The sequence below is a fragment of the Taudactylus pleione genome, unplaced genomic scaffold (assembly GCF_031769625.1).
Source record: "Taudactylus pleione unplaced genomic scaffold, aTauple2 ptg000454l, whole genome shotgun sequence".
NCBI classification, from domain to species: domain Eukaryota; kingdom Metazoa; phylum Chordata; class Amphibia; order Anura; family Myobatrachidae; genus Taudactylus; species Taudactylus pleione.
The window spans coordinates 3,434,755-3,447,879 of NW_028284856.1; the positions used below are offsets into that span (position 1 = coordinate 3,434,755).

General features: G+C 36.9%; 11 non-coding genes across 11 annotated transcripts; all 11 read left to right on the forward strand.

Annotated features, from left to right (window-relative positions):
* The first annotated feature begins 1,003 nt into the window (after nucleotides 1–1,003).
* Nucleotides 1,004–1,076, forward strand: TRNAK-UUU (transfer RNA lysine (anticodon UUU)). Its single transcript has one exon. It is a non-coding gene; the product is annotated as a tRNA-Lys (tRNA).
* A 609-nt stretch (nucleotides 1,077–1,685) lies between these two features.
* Nucleotides 1,686–1,758, forward strand: TRNAK-UUU (transfer RNA lysine (anticodon UUU)). The gene has a single exon. It is a non-coding gene; the product is annotated as a tRNA-Lys (tRNA).
* A 1,292-nt stretch (nucleotides 1,759–3,050) lies between these two features.
* Nucleotides 3,051–3,123, forward strand: TRNAK-UUU (transfer RNA lysine (anticodon UUU)). The gene has a single exon. It is a non-coding gene; the product is annotated as a tRNA-Lys (tRNA).
* Nucleotides 3,124–3,732: 609 nt separating this feature from the next.
* Nucleotides 3,733–3,805, forward strand: TRNAK-UUU (transfer RNA lysine (anticodon UUU)). The gene has a single exon. It is a non-coding gene; the product is annotated as a tRNA-Lys (tRNA).
* A 2,654-nt stretch (nucleotides 3,806–6,459) lies between these two features.
* On the forward strand, nucleotides 6,460–6,532 carry TRNAK-UUU (transfer RNA lysine (anticodon UUU)). The gene has a single exon. It is a non-coding gene; the product is annotated as a tRNA-Lys (tRNA).
* Nucleotides 6,533–8,493: 1,961 nt separating this feature from the next.
* TRNAK-UUU (transfer RNA lysine (anticodon UUU)) lies at nucleotides 8,494–8,566 on the forward strand. Its single transcript has one exon. It is a non-coding gene; the product is annotated as a tRNA-Lys (tRNA).
* Nucleotides 8,567–9,508: 942 nt separating this feature from the next.
* On the forward strand, nucleotides 9,509–9,581 carry TRNAK-UUU (transfer RNA lysine (anticodon UUU)). The gene has a single exon. It is a non-coding gene; the product is annotated as a tRNA-Lys (tRNA).
* Nucleotides 9,582–11,206: 1,625 nt separating this feature from the next.
* On the forward strand, nucleotides 11,207–11,285 carry TRNAL-CAG (transfer RNA leucine (anticodon CAG)). The gene is given in 2 exon segments: nucleotides 11,207–11,243; nucleotides 11,250–11,285. It is a non-coding gene; the product is annotated as a tRNA-Leu (tRNA).
* A 611-nt stretch (nucleotides 11,286–11,896) lies between these two features.
* On the forward strand, nucleotides 11,897–11,969 carry TRNAK-UUU (transfer RNA lysine (anticodon UUU)). Its single transcript has one exon. It is a non-coding gene; the product is annotated as a tRNA-Lys (tRNA).
* A 260-nt stretch (nucleotides 11,970–12,229) lies between these two features.
* On the forward strand, nucleotides 12,230–12,302 carry TRNAK-UUU (transfer RNA lysine (anticodon UUU)). The gene has a single exon. It is a non-coding gene; the product is annotated as a tRNA-Lys (tRNA).
* Nucleotides 12,303–12,911: 609 nt separating this feature from the next.
* Nucleotides 12,912–12,984, forward strand: TRNAK-UUU (transfer RNA lysine (anticodon UUU)). Its single transcript has one exon. It is a non-coding gene; the product is annotated as a tRNA-Lys (tRNA).
* Nucleotides 12,985–13,125: the final 141 nt, after the last annotated feature.

Consider the following 13,125-nt stretch of genomic DNA (forward strand, 5'->3'; position numbering starts at 1 on the left):
AGAACTTTAATCTGAGGGTCCAGGGTTCAAGTCCCTGTTCGGGCGAGTGTCTTTTAAGCAATGTGTGTTTTTGTGAAATGGAACATAGTGCAGAGTGGGAAAATCACAAACTGTTTAAGAATGTACACCTTCAACCAAGAGGCAAATTAAATGTATTTCATCAAGAGACACTAAATGTCAAGCTTTTCAGTTCATACTTTTAGTGATAGAGAGATTTTCCTACTTTAGTAATTGCACAGTAACTACTAGTTGTCATCATTTGAAATGACTTGTTTTTTGTATTACGAACTTTCTGCATTTTTGCGACCTATCACAGAAGAGCCTGGATAGCTCAGTCGGTAGAGCATCTGACTTTTAATCTGAGGGTCCAGGGTTCAAGGGTCTGTTCGGGCGAGTGTCTTTTAAGCAATGTGTCATTTTGTGAAATGGAACATAGTGCAGAGTGGGAAAATCACAAACTGTTTAAGAATGTACACCTTCAACCAAGAGGCAAATTAAATGTATTTCACCAATAGACACTAAATGTCAAGCTATTCATATCATACTTTTAGTGATAGAGAGATTTTCCTACTTTAGTAATTGCACAGTAGTTGTCACCATTTGAATTTACTTGGTTTTAGTATTACGAACTTTCTATAGGTTTGCGACAAACTCCAGAAGAGCCTGGAGTCGGTAAAACATCAGAACTTTAATCTGAGGGTCCAGGGTTCAAGTCCCTGTTCGGGCGAGTGTCTTTTAAGCAATGTGTCGTTTTTGTGAAATGGAACATAGTGCAGAGTGGGAAAATCACAAACTGTTTAAGAATGTACATCTTCAACCAAGAGGCAAATTAAATGTATTTCATAAATAGACACTAAATGTCAAGCTATTCAGATAATACTTTTAGTGATAGAGAGATTTTCCAACTTTAGTAATTGCACAGTAACTAGTAGTTGTCATCATTTCATATGACTTGTTTTTTGTATTACGAACTTTCTGCATTTTTGCGACCTATCACAGAAGAGCCTGGATAGCTCAGTCGGTAGAGCATCAGACTTTTAATCTGAGGGTACAGGGTTCAAGTCCCTGTTCGGGCGAGTGTCTTTTAAGCAACGTATCATTTTGTGAAATGGAACATATTGCAGAGTGGGAAAATCACAAACTGTTTAAGAATGTACACCTTCAACCAAGAGGCAAATTAAATGTATTTCATCAATAGACACTAAATGTCAAGCTATTCAGATCATACTTTTAGTGATAGAGAGATTTTCCTACTTTAGTAATTGCACAGTAGTTGTCACCATTTGAATTTACTTGGTTTTAGTATTATGAACTTTCTATAGGTTTGCGACAGACTCCAGAAGAGCCTGGAGTTGGTAAAACATCAGAACTTTAATCTGAGGGTCCAGGGTTCAAGTCCCTGTTCGGGCGAGTGTCTTTTAAGCAATGTGTGTTTTTGTGAAATGGAACATAGTGCAGAGTGGGAAAATCACAAACTGTTTAAGAATGTACACCTTCAACCAAGAGGCAAATTAAATGTATTTCATAAATAGACACTAAATGTCAAGCTATTCAGATAATACTTTTAGTGATAGAGAGATTTTCCTACTTTAGTAATTGCACAGTAACTAGTAGTTGTCATCATTTCATATGACTTGTTTTTTGTATTACGAACTTTCTGCATTTTTGCAACCTATCACAGAAGAGCCTGGATAGCTCAGTCGGTAGAGCATCAGACTTTTAATCTGAGGGTACAGGGTTCAAGTCCCTGTTCGGGCGAGTGTCTTTTAAGCAACGTATCATTTTGTGAAATGGAACATATTGCAGAGTGGGAAAATCACAAACTGTTTAAGAATGTACACCTTCAACCAAGAGGCAAATTAAATGTATTTCATCAATAGACACTAAATGTCAAGCTATTCAGATCATACTTTTAGTGATAGAGAGATTTTCCTACTTTAGTAATTGCACAGTAGTTGTCACCATTTGAATTTACTTGGTTTTAGTATTATGAACTTTCTATAGGTTTGCGACAGACTCCAGAAGAGCCTGGAGTTGGTAAAACATCAGAACTTTAATCTGAGGGTCCAGGGTTCAAGTCCCTGTTCGGGCGAGTGTCTTTTAAGCAATGTGTGTTTTTGTGAAATGGAACATAGTGCAGAGTGGGAAAATCACAAACTGTTTAAGAATGTACACCTTCAACCAAGAGGCAAATTAAATGTATTTCATCAAGAGACACTAAATGTCAAGCTTTTCAGTTCATACTTTTAGTGATAGAGAGATTTTCCTACTTTAGTAATTGCACAGTAACTACTAGTTGTCATCATTTGAAATGACTTGTTTTTTGTATTACGAACTTTCTGCATTTTTGCGACCTATCACAGAAGAGCCTGGATAGCTCAGTCGGTAGAGCATCTGACTTTTAATCTGAGGGTCCAGGGTTCAAGGGTCTGTTCGGGCGAGTGTCTTTTAAGCAATGTGTCATTTTGTGAAATGGAACATAGTGCAGAGTGGGAAAATCACAAACTGTTTAAGAATGTACACCTTCAACCAAGAGGCAAATTAAATGTATTTCACCAATAGACACTAAATGTCAAGCTATTCATATCATACTTTTAGTGATAGAGAGATTTTCCTACTTTAGTAATTGCACAGTAGTTGTCACCATTTGAATTTACTTGGTTTTAGTATTACGAACTTTCTATAGGTTTGCGACAAACTCCAGAAGAGCCTGGAGTCGGTAAAACATCAGAACTTTAATCTGAGGGTCCAGGGTTCAAGTCCCTGTTCGGGCGAGTGTCTTTTAAGCAATGTGTCGTTTTTGTGAAATGGAACATAGTGCAGAGTGGGAAAATCACAAACTGTTTAAGAATGTACATCTTCAACCAAGAGGCAAATTAAATGTATTTCATAAATAGACACTAAATGTCAAGCTATTCAGATAATACTTTTAGTGATAGAGAGATTTTCCAACTTTAGTAATTGCACAGTAACTAGTAGTTGTCATCATTTCATATGACTTGTTTTTTGTATTACGAACTTTCTGCATTTTTGCGACCTATCACAGAAGAGCCTGGATAGCTCAGTCGGTAGAGCATCAGACTTTTAATCTGAGGGTACAGGGTTCAAGTCCCTGTTCGGGCGAGTGTCTTTTAAGCAACGTATCATTTTGTGAAATGGAACATATTGCAGAGTGGGAAAATCACAAACTGTTTAAGAATGTACACCTTCAACCAAGAGGCAAATTAAATGTATTTCATCAATAGACACTAAATGTCAAGCTATTCAGATCATACTTTTAGTGATAGAGAGATTTTCCTACTTTAGTAATTGCACAGTAGTTGTCACCATTTGAATTTACTTGGTTTTAGTATTATGAACTTTCTATAGGTTTGCGACAGACTCCAGAAGAGCCTGGAGTTGGTAAAACATCAGAACTTTAATCTGAGGGTCCAGGGTTCAAGTCCCTGTTCGGGCGAGTGTCTTTTAAGCAATGTGTGTTTTTGTGAAATGGAACATAGTGCAGAGTGGGAAAATCACAAACTGTTTAAGAATGTACACCTTCAACCAAGAGGCAAATTAAATGTATTTCATCAAGAGACACTAAATGTCAAGCTTTTCAGTTCATACTTTTAGTGATAGAGAGATTTTCCTACTTTAGTAATTGCACAGTAACTACTAGTTGTCATCATTTGAAATGACTTGTTTTTTGTATTACGAACTTTCTGCATTTTTGCGACCTATCACAGATGAGCCTGGATAGCTCAGTCGGTAGAGCATCAGACTTTTAATCTGAGGGTCCAGGGTTCAAGTCCCTGTTCGGGCGAGTGTCTTTTAAGCAATGTGTCATTTTGTGAAATGGAACATAGTGCAGAGTGGGAAAATCACAAACTGTTTAAGAATGTACACCTTCAACCAAGAGGCAAATTAAATGTATTTCATCAATAGACACTAAATGTCAAGCTATTCATATCATACTTTTAGTGATAGAGAGACTTTCCTACTTTAGTAATTGCACAGTAGTTGTTACCATTTGAATTTACTTGTTTTAGTATTACGAACTTTCTATAGGTTTGCGACAGACTCCAGAAGAGCCTGGAGTCGGTAAAACATCAGAACTTTAATCTGAGGGTCAAGGGTTCAAGTTCCTGTTCGGGCGAGTGTCTTTTAAGCAATGTGTCATTTTTGTGAAATGGAACATAGTTCAGAGTGGGAAAATCACAAACTGTTTAAGAATGTACACCTTCAACCAAGAGGCAAATTAAATGTATTTCATCAAGAGACACTAAATGTCAAGCTTTTCAGTTCATACTTTTAGTGATAGAGAGATTTTCCTACTTTAGTAATTGCACAGTAACTAGTAGTTGTCATCATTTGAAATGACTTGTTTTTTGTATTACGAACTTTCTGCATTTTTGCGACCTATCACAGAAGAGCCTGGATAGCTCAGTCGGTAGAGCATCTGACTTTTAATCTGAGGGTCCAGGGTTCAAGGGTCTGTTCGGGCGAGTGTCTTTTAAGCAATGTGTCATTTTGTGAAATGGAACATAGTGCAGAGTGGGAAAATCACAAACTGTTTAAGAATGTACACCTTCAACCAAGAGGCAAATTAAATGTATTTCATCAATAGACACTAAATGTCAAGCTATTCATATCATACTTTTAGTGATAGAGAGACTTTCCTACTTTAGTAATTGCACAGTAGTTGTTACCATTTGAATTTACTTGTTTTAGTATTACGAACTTTCTATAGGTTTGCGACAGACTCCAGAAGAGCCTGGAGTCGGTAAAACATCAGAACTTTAATCTGAGGGTCAAGGGTTCAAGTTCCTGTTCGGGCGAGTGTCTTTTAAGCAATGTGTCATTTTTGTGAAATGGAACATAGTTCAGAGTGGGAAAATCACAAACTGTTTAAGAATGTACACCTTCAACCAAGAGGCAAATTAAATGTATTTCATCAAGAGACACTAAATGTCAAGCTTTTCAGTTCATACTTTTAGTGATAGAGAGATTTTCCTACTTTAGTAATTGCACAGTAACTAGTAGTTGTCATCATTTGAATTGACTTGTTTTTTGTATTACGAACTTTCTGCATTTTTGCGACCTATCACAGAAGAGCCTGGATAGCTCAGTCGGTAGAGCATCTGACTTTTAATCTGAGGGTCCAGGGTTCAAGGGTCTGTTCGGGCGAGTGTCTTTTAAGCAATGTGTCATTTTGTGAAATGGAACATAGTGCAGAGTGGGAAAATCACAAACTGTTTAAGAATGTACACCTTCAACCAAGAGGCAAATTAAATGTATTTCACCAATAGACACTAAATGTCAAGCTATTCATATCATACTTTTAGTGATAGAGAGATTTTCCTACTTTAGTAATTGCACAGTAGTTGTCACCATTTGAATTTACTTGGTTTTAGTATTACGAACTTTCTATAGGTTTGCGACAAACTCCAGAAGAGCCTGGAGTCGGTAAAACATCAGAACTTTAATCTGAGGGTCCAGGGTTCAAGTCCCTGTTCGGGCGAGTGTCTTTTAAGCAATGTGTCATTTTTGTGAAATGGAACATAGTGCAGAGTGGGAAAATCACAAACTGTTTAAGAATGTACATCTTCAACCAAGAGGCAAATTAAATGTATTTCATAAATAGACACTAAATGTCAAGCTATTCAGATAATACTTTTAGCGATAGAGAGATTTTCCAACTTTAGTAATTGCACAGTAACTAGTAGTTGTCATCATTTCATGACTTGTTTTTTGTATTACGAACTTTCTGCATTTTTGCGACCTATCACAGAAGAGCCTGGATAGCTCAGTCGGTAGAGCATCAGACTTTTAATCTGAGGGTACAGGGTTCAAGTCCCTGTTCCAGCGAGTGTCTTTTAAGCAACGTATCATTTTGTGAAATGGAACATATTGCAGAGTGGGAAAATCACAAACTGTTTAAGAATGTACACCTTCAACCAAGAGGCAAATTAAATGTATTTCATCAATAGACACTAAATGTCAAGCTATTCAGATCATACTTTTAGTGATAGAGAGATTTTCCTACTTTAGTAATTGCACAGTAGTTGTCACCATTTGAATTTACTTGGTTTTAGTATTATGAACTTTCTATAGGTTTGCGACAGACTCCAGAAGAGCCTGGAGTTGGTAAAACATCAGAACTTTAATCTGAGGGTCCAGGGTTCAAGTCCCAGTTCGGGCGAGTGTTTTTTAAGCAATGTGTGTTTTTGTGAAATGGAACATAGTGCAGAGTGGGAAAATCACAAACTGTTTAAGAATGTACACCTTCAACCAAGAGGCAAATTAAATGTATTTCATCAAGAGACACTAAATGTCAAGCTTTTCAGTTCATACTTTTAGTGATAGAGAGATTTTCCTACTTTAGTAATTGCACAGTAACTACTAGTTGTCATCATTTGAAATGACTTGTTTTTTGTATTACGAACTTTCTGCATTTTTGCGACCTATCACAGATGAGCCTGGATAGCTCAGTCGGTAGAGCATCAGACTTTTAATCTGAGGGTCCAGGGTTCAAGTCCCTGTTCGGGCGATGTGTCATTTTGTGAAATGGAACATAGTGCAGAGTGGGAAAATCACAAACTGTTTAAGAATGTACACCTTCAACCAAGAGGCAAATTAAATGTATTTCATCAATAGACACTAAATGTCAAGCTATTCATATCATACTTTTAGTGATAGAGAGACTTTCCTACTTTAGTAATTGCACAGTAGTTGTTACCATTTGAATTTACTTGTTTTAGTATTACGAACTTTCTATAGGTTTGCGACAGACTCCAGAAGAGCCTGGAGTCGGTAAAACATCAGAACTTTAATCTGAGGGTCAAGGGTTCAAGTTCCTGTTCGGGCGAGTGTCTTTTAAGCAATGTGTCATTTTTGTGAAATGGAACATAGTTCAGAGTGGGAAAATCACAAACTGTTTAAGAATGTACACCTTCAAACAAGAGGCAAATTAAATGTATTTCATCAAGAGACACTAAATGTCAAGCTTTTCAGTTCATACTTTTAGTGATAGAGAGATTTTCCTACTTTAGTAATTGCACAGTAACTAGTAGTTGTCATCATTTGAAATGACTTGTTTTTTGTATTACGAACTTTCTGCATTTTTGCGACCTATCACAGAAGAGCCTGGATAGCTCAGTCGGTAGAGCATCTGACTTTTAATCTGAGGGTCCAGGGTTCAAGGGTCTGTTCGGGCGAGTGTCTTTTAAGCAATGTGTCATTTTGTGAAATGGAACATAGTGCAGAGTGGGAAAATCACAAACTGTTTAAGAATGTACACCTTCAACCAAGAGGCAAATTAAATGTATTTCACCAATAGACACTAAATGTCAAGCTATTCATATCATACTTTTAGTGATAGAGAGATTTTCCTACTTTAGTAATTGCACAGTAGTTGTCACCATTTGAATTTACTTGGTTTTAGTATTACGAACTTTCTATAGGTTTGCGACAAACTCCAGAAGAGCCTGGAGTCGGTAAAACATCAGAACTTTAATCTGAGGGTCCACGGTTCAAGTCCCTGTTCGGGCGAGTGTCTTTTAAGCTATGTGTCGTTTTTGTGAAATGGAACATAGTGCAGAGTGGGAAAATCACAAACTGTTTAAGAATGTACACCTTCAACCAAGAGGCAAATTAAATGTATTTCATAAATAGACACTAAATGTCAAGCTATTCAGATAATACTTTTAGTGATAGAGAGATTTTCCAACTTTAGTAATTGCACAGTAACTAGTAGTTGTCATCATTTCATATGACTTGTTTTTTGTATTACGAACTTTCTGCATTTTTGCGACCTATCACAGAAGAGCCTGGATAGCTCAGTCGGTAGAGCATCAGACTTTTAATCTGAGGGTCCAGGGTTCAAGGGTCAGTTCGGGTGAGTGTTTTTTAAGCAATGTGTCGTTTTTGTGAAATGGAACATAGTGCAGAGTGGGAAAATCACAAACTGTTTAAGAATGTACACCTTCAACCAAGAGGCAAATTAAATGTATTTCACCAATAGACACTAAATGTCAAGCTATTCATATCATACTTTTAGTGATAGAGAGATTTTCCTACTTTAGTAATTGCACAGTAGTTGTCACCATTTGAATTTACTTGGTTTTAGTATTACGAACTTTCTATAGGTTTGCGACAAACTCCAGAAGAGCCTGGAGTCGGTAAAACATCAGAACTTTAATCTGAGGGTCCAGGGTTCAAGTCCCTGTTCGGGCGAGTGTCTTTTAAGCAATGTGTCGTTTTTGTGAAATGGAACATAGTGCAGAGTGGGAAAATCACAAACTGTTTAAGAATGTACACCTTCAACCAAGAGGCAAATTAAATGTATTTCATCAATAGACACTAAATGTCAAGCTATTCAGATAATACTTTTAGTGATAGAGAGATTTTTCAACTTTAGTAATTGCACAGTAACTAGTAGTTGTCATCATTTGATATGACTTGTTTTTTGTATTACGAACTTTCTGCATTTTTGCGACCTATCACAGAAGAGCATGGATAGCTCAGTCGGTAGAGCATCAGACTTTTAATCTGAGGGTCCAGGGTTCAAGTCCCTGTTCGGGCGAGTGTCTTTTAAGCAATGTGTAGTATTTGTGAAATGGAACATAGTGCAGAGTGTTTAAGAATGTACACCTTCAACCAAGATGCAAATTAAATGTATTTCATCAAGAGACACTAAATGTCAAGCTTTTCAGTTCATACTTTTAGTGATAGAGAGATTTTCCAACTTTAGTAATTGCACAGTAGTTGTCACCATTTGAATTTACTTGGTTTTAGTATTATGAACTTTCTATAGGTTTGCGACAGACTCCAGAAGAGCCTGGAGTTGGTAAAACATCAGAACTTTAATCTGAGGGTCCAGGGTTCAAGTCCCTGTTCGGGCGAGTGTCTTTTAAGCAATGTGTGTTTTTGTGAAATGGAACATAGTGCAGAGTGGGAAAATCACAAACTGTTTAAGAATGTACACCTTCAACCAAGAGGCAAATTAAATGTATTTCATCAAGAGACACTAAATGTCAAGCTTTTCAGTTCATACTTTTAGTGATAGAGAGATTTTCCTACTTTAGTAATTGCACAGTAACTACTAGTTGTCATCATTTGAAATGACTTGTTTTTTGTATTACGAACTTTCTGCATTTTTGCGACCTATCACAGAAGAGCCTGGATAGCTCAGTCGGTAGAGCATCTGACTTTTAATCTGAGGGTCCAGGGTTCAAGGGTCTGTTCGGGCAAGTGTCTTTTAAGCAATGTGTCATTTTGTGAAATGGAACATAGTTCAGAGTGGGAAAATCACAAACTGTTTAAGAATGTACACCTTCAACCAAGAGGCAAATTAAATGTATTTCATCAAGAGACACTAAATGTCAAGCTTTTCAGTTCATACTTTTAGTGATAGAGAGATTTTCCTACTTTAGTAGTTGCACAGTAAGTAGTAGTTGTCATCATTTGAAATGACTTGTTTTTTGTATTACGAACTTTCTGCATTTTTGCGACCTATCACAGAAGAGCCTGGATAGCTCAGTCGGTAGAGCATCAGACTTTTAATCTGAGGGTCCAGGGTTCAAGTCCCTGTTCGGGCGAGTGTCTTTTAAGCAATGTGTAGTATTTGTGAAATGGAACATAGTGCAGAGTGTTTAAGAATGTACACCTTCAACCAAGATGCAAATTAAATGTATTTCATCAAGAGACACTAAATGTCAAGCTTTTCAGTTCATACTTTTAGTGATAGAGAGATTTTCCAACTTTAGTAATTGCACAGTAGTTGTCACCATTTGAATTTACTTGGTTTTAGTATTATGAACTTTCTATAGGTTTGCGACAGACTCCAGAAGAGCCTGGAGTTGGTAAAACATCAGAACTTTAATCTGAGGGTCCAGGGTTCAAGTCCCTGTTCGGGCGAGTGTCTTTTAAGCAATGTGTGTTTTTGTGAAATGGAACATAGTGCAGAGTGGGAAAATCACAAACTGTTTAAGAATGTACACCTTCAACCAAGAGGCAAATTAAATGTATTTCATCAAGAGACACTAAATGTCAAGCTTTTCAGTTCATACTTTTAGTGATAGAGAGATTTTCCTACTTTAGTAATTGCACAGTAACTACTAGTTGTCATCATTTGAAATGACTTGTTTTTTGTATTACGAACTTTCTGCATTTTTGCGACCTATCACAGAAGAGCCTGGATAGCTCAGTCGGTAGAGCATCTGACTTTTAATCTGAGGGTCCAGGGTTCAAGGGTCTGTTCGGGCAAGTGTCTTTTAAGCAATGTGTCATTTTGTGAAATGGAACATAGTTCAGAGTGGGAAAATCACAAACTGTTTAAGAATGTACACCTTCAACCAAGAGGCAAATTAAATGTATTTCATCAAGAGACACTAAATGTCAAGCTTTTCAGTTCATACTTTTAGTGATAGAGAGATTTTCCTACTTTAGTAGTTGCACAGTAAGTAGTAGTTGTCATCATTTGAAATGACTTGTTTTTTGTATTACGAACTTTCTGCATTTTTGCGACCTATCACAGAAGAGCCTGGATAGCTCAGTCGGTAGAGCATCAGACTTTTAATCTGAGGGTCCAGGGTTCAAGGGTCTGTTCGGGCGAGTGTCTTTTAAGCAATGTGTCATTTTGTGAAATGGAACATAGTGCAGAGTGGGAAAATCACAAACTGTTTAAGAATGTACACCTTCAACCAAGAGGCAAATTAAATGTATTTCACCAATAGACACTAAATGTCAAGCTATTCATATCATACTTTTAGTGATAGAGAGATTTTCCTATTTTAGTAATTGCACAGTAGTTGTCACCATTTGAATTTACTTGGTTTTAGTATTACGAACTTTCTATAGGTTTGCGACAAACTCCAGAAGAGCCTGGAGTCGGTAAAACATCAGAACTTTAATCTGAGGGTCCAGGGTTCAAGTCCCTGTTCGGGCGAGTGTCTTTTAAGCAATGTGTCGTTTTTGTGAAATGGAACATAGTGCAGAGTGGGAAAATCACAAACTGTTTAAGAATGTACACCTTCAACCAAGAGGCAAATTAAATGTATTTCATAAATAGACACTAAATGTCAAGCTATTCAGATAATACTTTTAGTGATAGAGAGATTTTCCAACTTTAGTAATTGCACAGTAACTAGTAGTTGTCATCATTTCATATGACTTGTTTTTTGTATTACGAACTTTCTGCATTTTTGCGACCTATCACAGAAGAGCCTGGATAGCTCAGTCGGTAGAGCATCAGACTCAGACTTTTAATCTGAGGGTCCAGGGTTCAAGTCCCTCTTCGGGTGAGTGTTTTTTAAGCAATGTGTCGTTTTTGTGAAATGGAACATAGTGCAGAGTGGGAAAATCACAAACTGTTTAAGAATGTACACCTTCAACCAAGAGGCAAATTAAATGTATTTCACCAATAGACACTAAATGTCAAGCTATTCATATCATACTTTTAGTGATAGAGAGATTTTCCTACTTTAGTAATTGCACAGTAGTTGTCACCATTTGAATTTACTTGGTTTTAGTATTACGAACTTTCTATAGGTTTGCGACAAACTCCAGAAGAGCCTGGAGTCGGTAAAACATCAGAACTTTAATCTGAGGGTCCAGGGTTCAAGTCCCTGTTCGGGCGAGTGTCTTTTAAGCAATGTGTCGTTTTTGTGAAATGGAACATAGTGCAGAGTGGGAAAATCACAAACTGTTTAAGAATGTACACCTTCAACCAAGAGGCAAATTAAATGTATTTCATCAATAGACACTAAATGTCAAGCTATTCAGATAATACTTTTAGTGATAGAGAGATTTTTCAACTTTAGTAATTGCACAGTAACTAGTAGTTGTCATCATTTGATATGACTTGTTTTTTGTATTACGAACTTTCTGCATTTTTGCGACCTATCACAGAAGAGCCTGGATAGCTCAGTCGGTAGAGCATCAGACTTTTAATCTGAGGGTCCAGGGTTCAAGTCCCTGTTCGGGCGAGTGTCTTTTAAGCAATGTGTAGTATTTGTGAAATGGAACATAGTGCAGAGTGTTTAAGAATGTACACCTTCAACAAAGAGGCAAATTAAATGTATTTCATCAAGAGACACTAAATGTCAAGCTTTTCAGTTCATACTTTTAGTGATAGAGAGATTTTCCAACTTTAGTAATTGCACAGTAACTAGTAGTTGTCATCATTTGATATGACTTGTTTTTTGTATTACGAACTTTCTGCATTTTTGCGACCTATCACAGAAAAGCCTGGATAGCTCAGTCGGTAGAGCATCAGACTTTTAATCTGAGGGTACAGGGTTCAAGTCCCTGTTCGGGCGAGTGTCTTTTAAGCAACTTATCATTTTGTGAAATGGAACATATTGCAGAGTGGGAAAATCACAAACTGTTTAAGAATGTACACCTTCAACCAAGAGGCAAATTAAATGTATTTCATCAATAGACACTAAATGTCAAGCTATTCAGATCATACTTTTAGTGATAGAGAGATTTTCCTACTTTAGTAATTGCACAGTAGTTGTCACCATTTGAATTTACTTGGTTTTAGTATTATGAACTTTCTATAGGTTTTCGACAGACTCCAGAAGAGCCTGGAGTTGGTAAAACATCAGAACTTTAATCTGAGGGTCCAGGATTCTAGTCCCTGTTCGGGCGAGTGTCTTTTAAGCAATGTGTGTTTTTGTGAAATGGAACATAGTGCAGAGTGGGAAAATCACAAACTGTTTAAGAATGTACACCTTCAACCAAGAGGCAAATTAAATGTATTTCATCAAGAGACACTAAATGTCAAGCTTTTCAGTTCATACTTTTAGTGATAGAGAGATTTTCCTACTTTAGTAATTGCACAGTAACTACTAGTTGTCATCATTTGAAATGACTTGTTTTTTGTATTACGAACTTTCTGCATTTTTGCGACCTATCACAGAAGAGCCTGGATAGCTCAGTCGGTAGAGCATCAGACTTTTAATCTGAGGGTACAGGGTTCAAGTCCCTGTTCGGGCGAGTGTCTTTTAAGCAACGTATCATTTTGTGAAATGGAACATATTGCAGAGTGGGAAAATCACAAACTGTTTAAGAATGTACACATTCAACCAAGAGGCAAATTAAATGTATTTCATCAATAGACACTAAATGTCAAGCTAT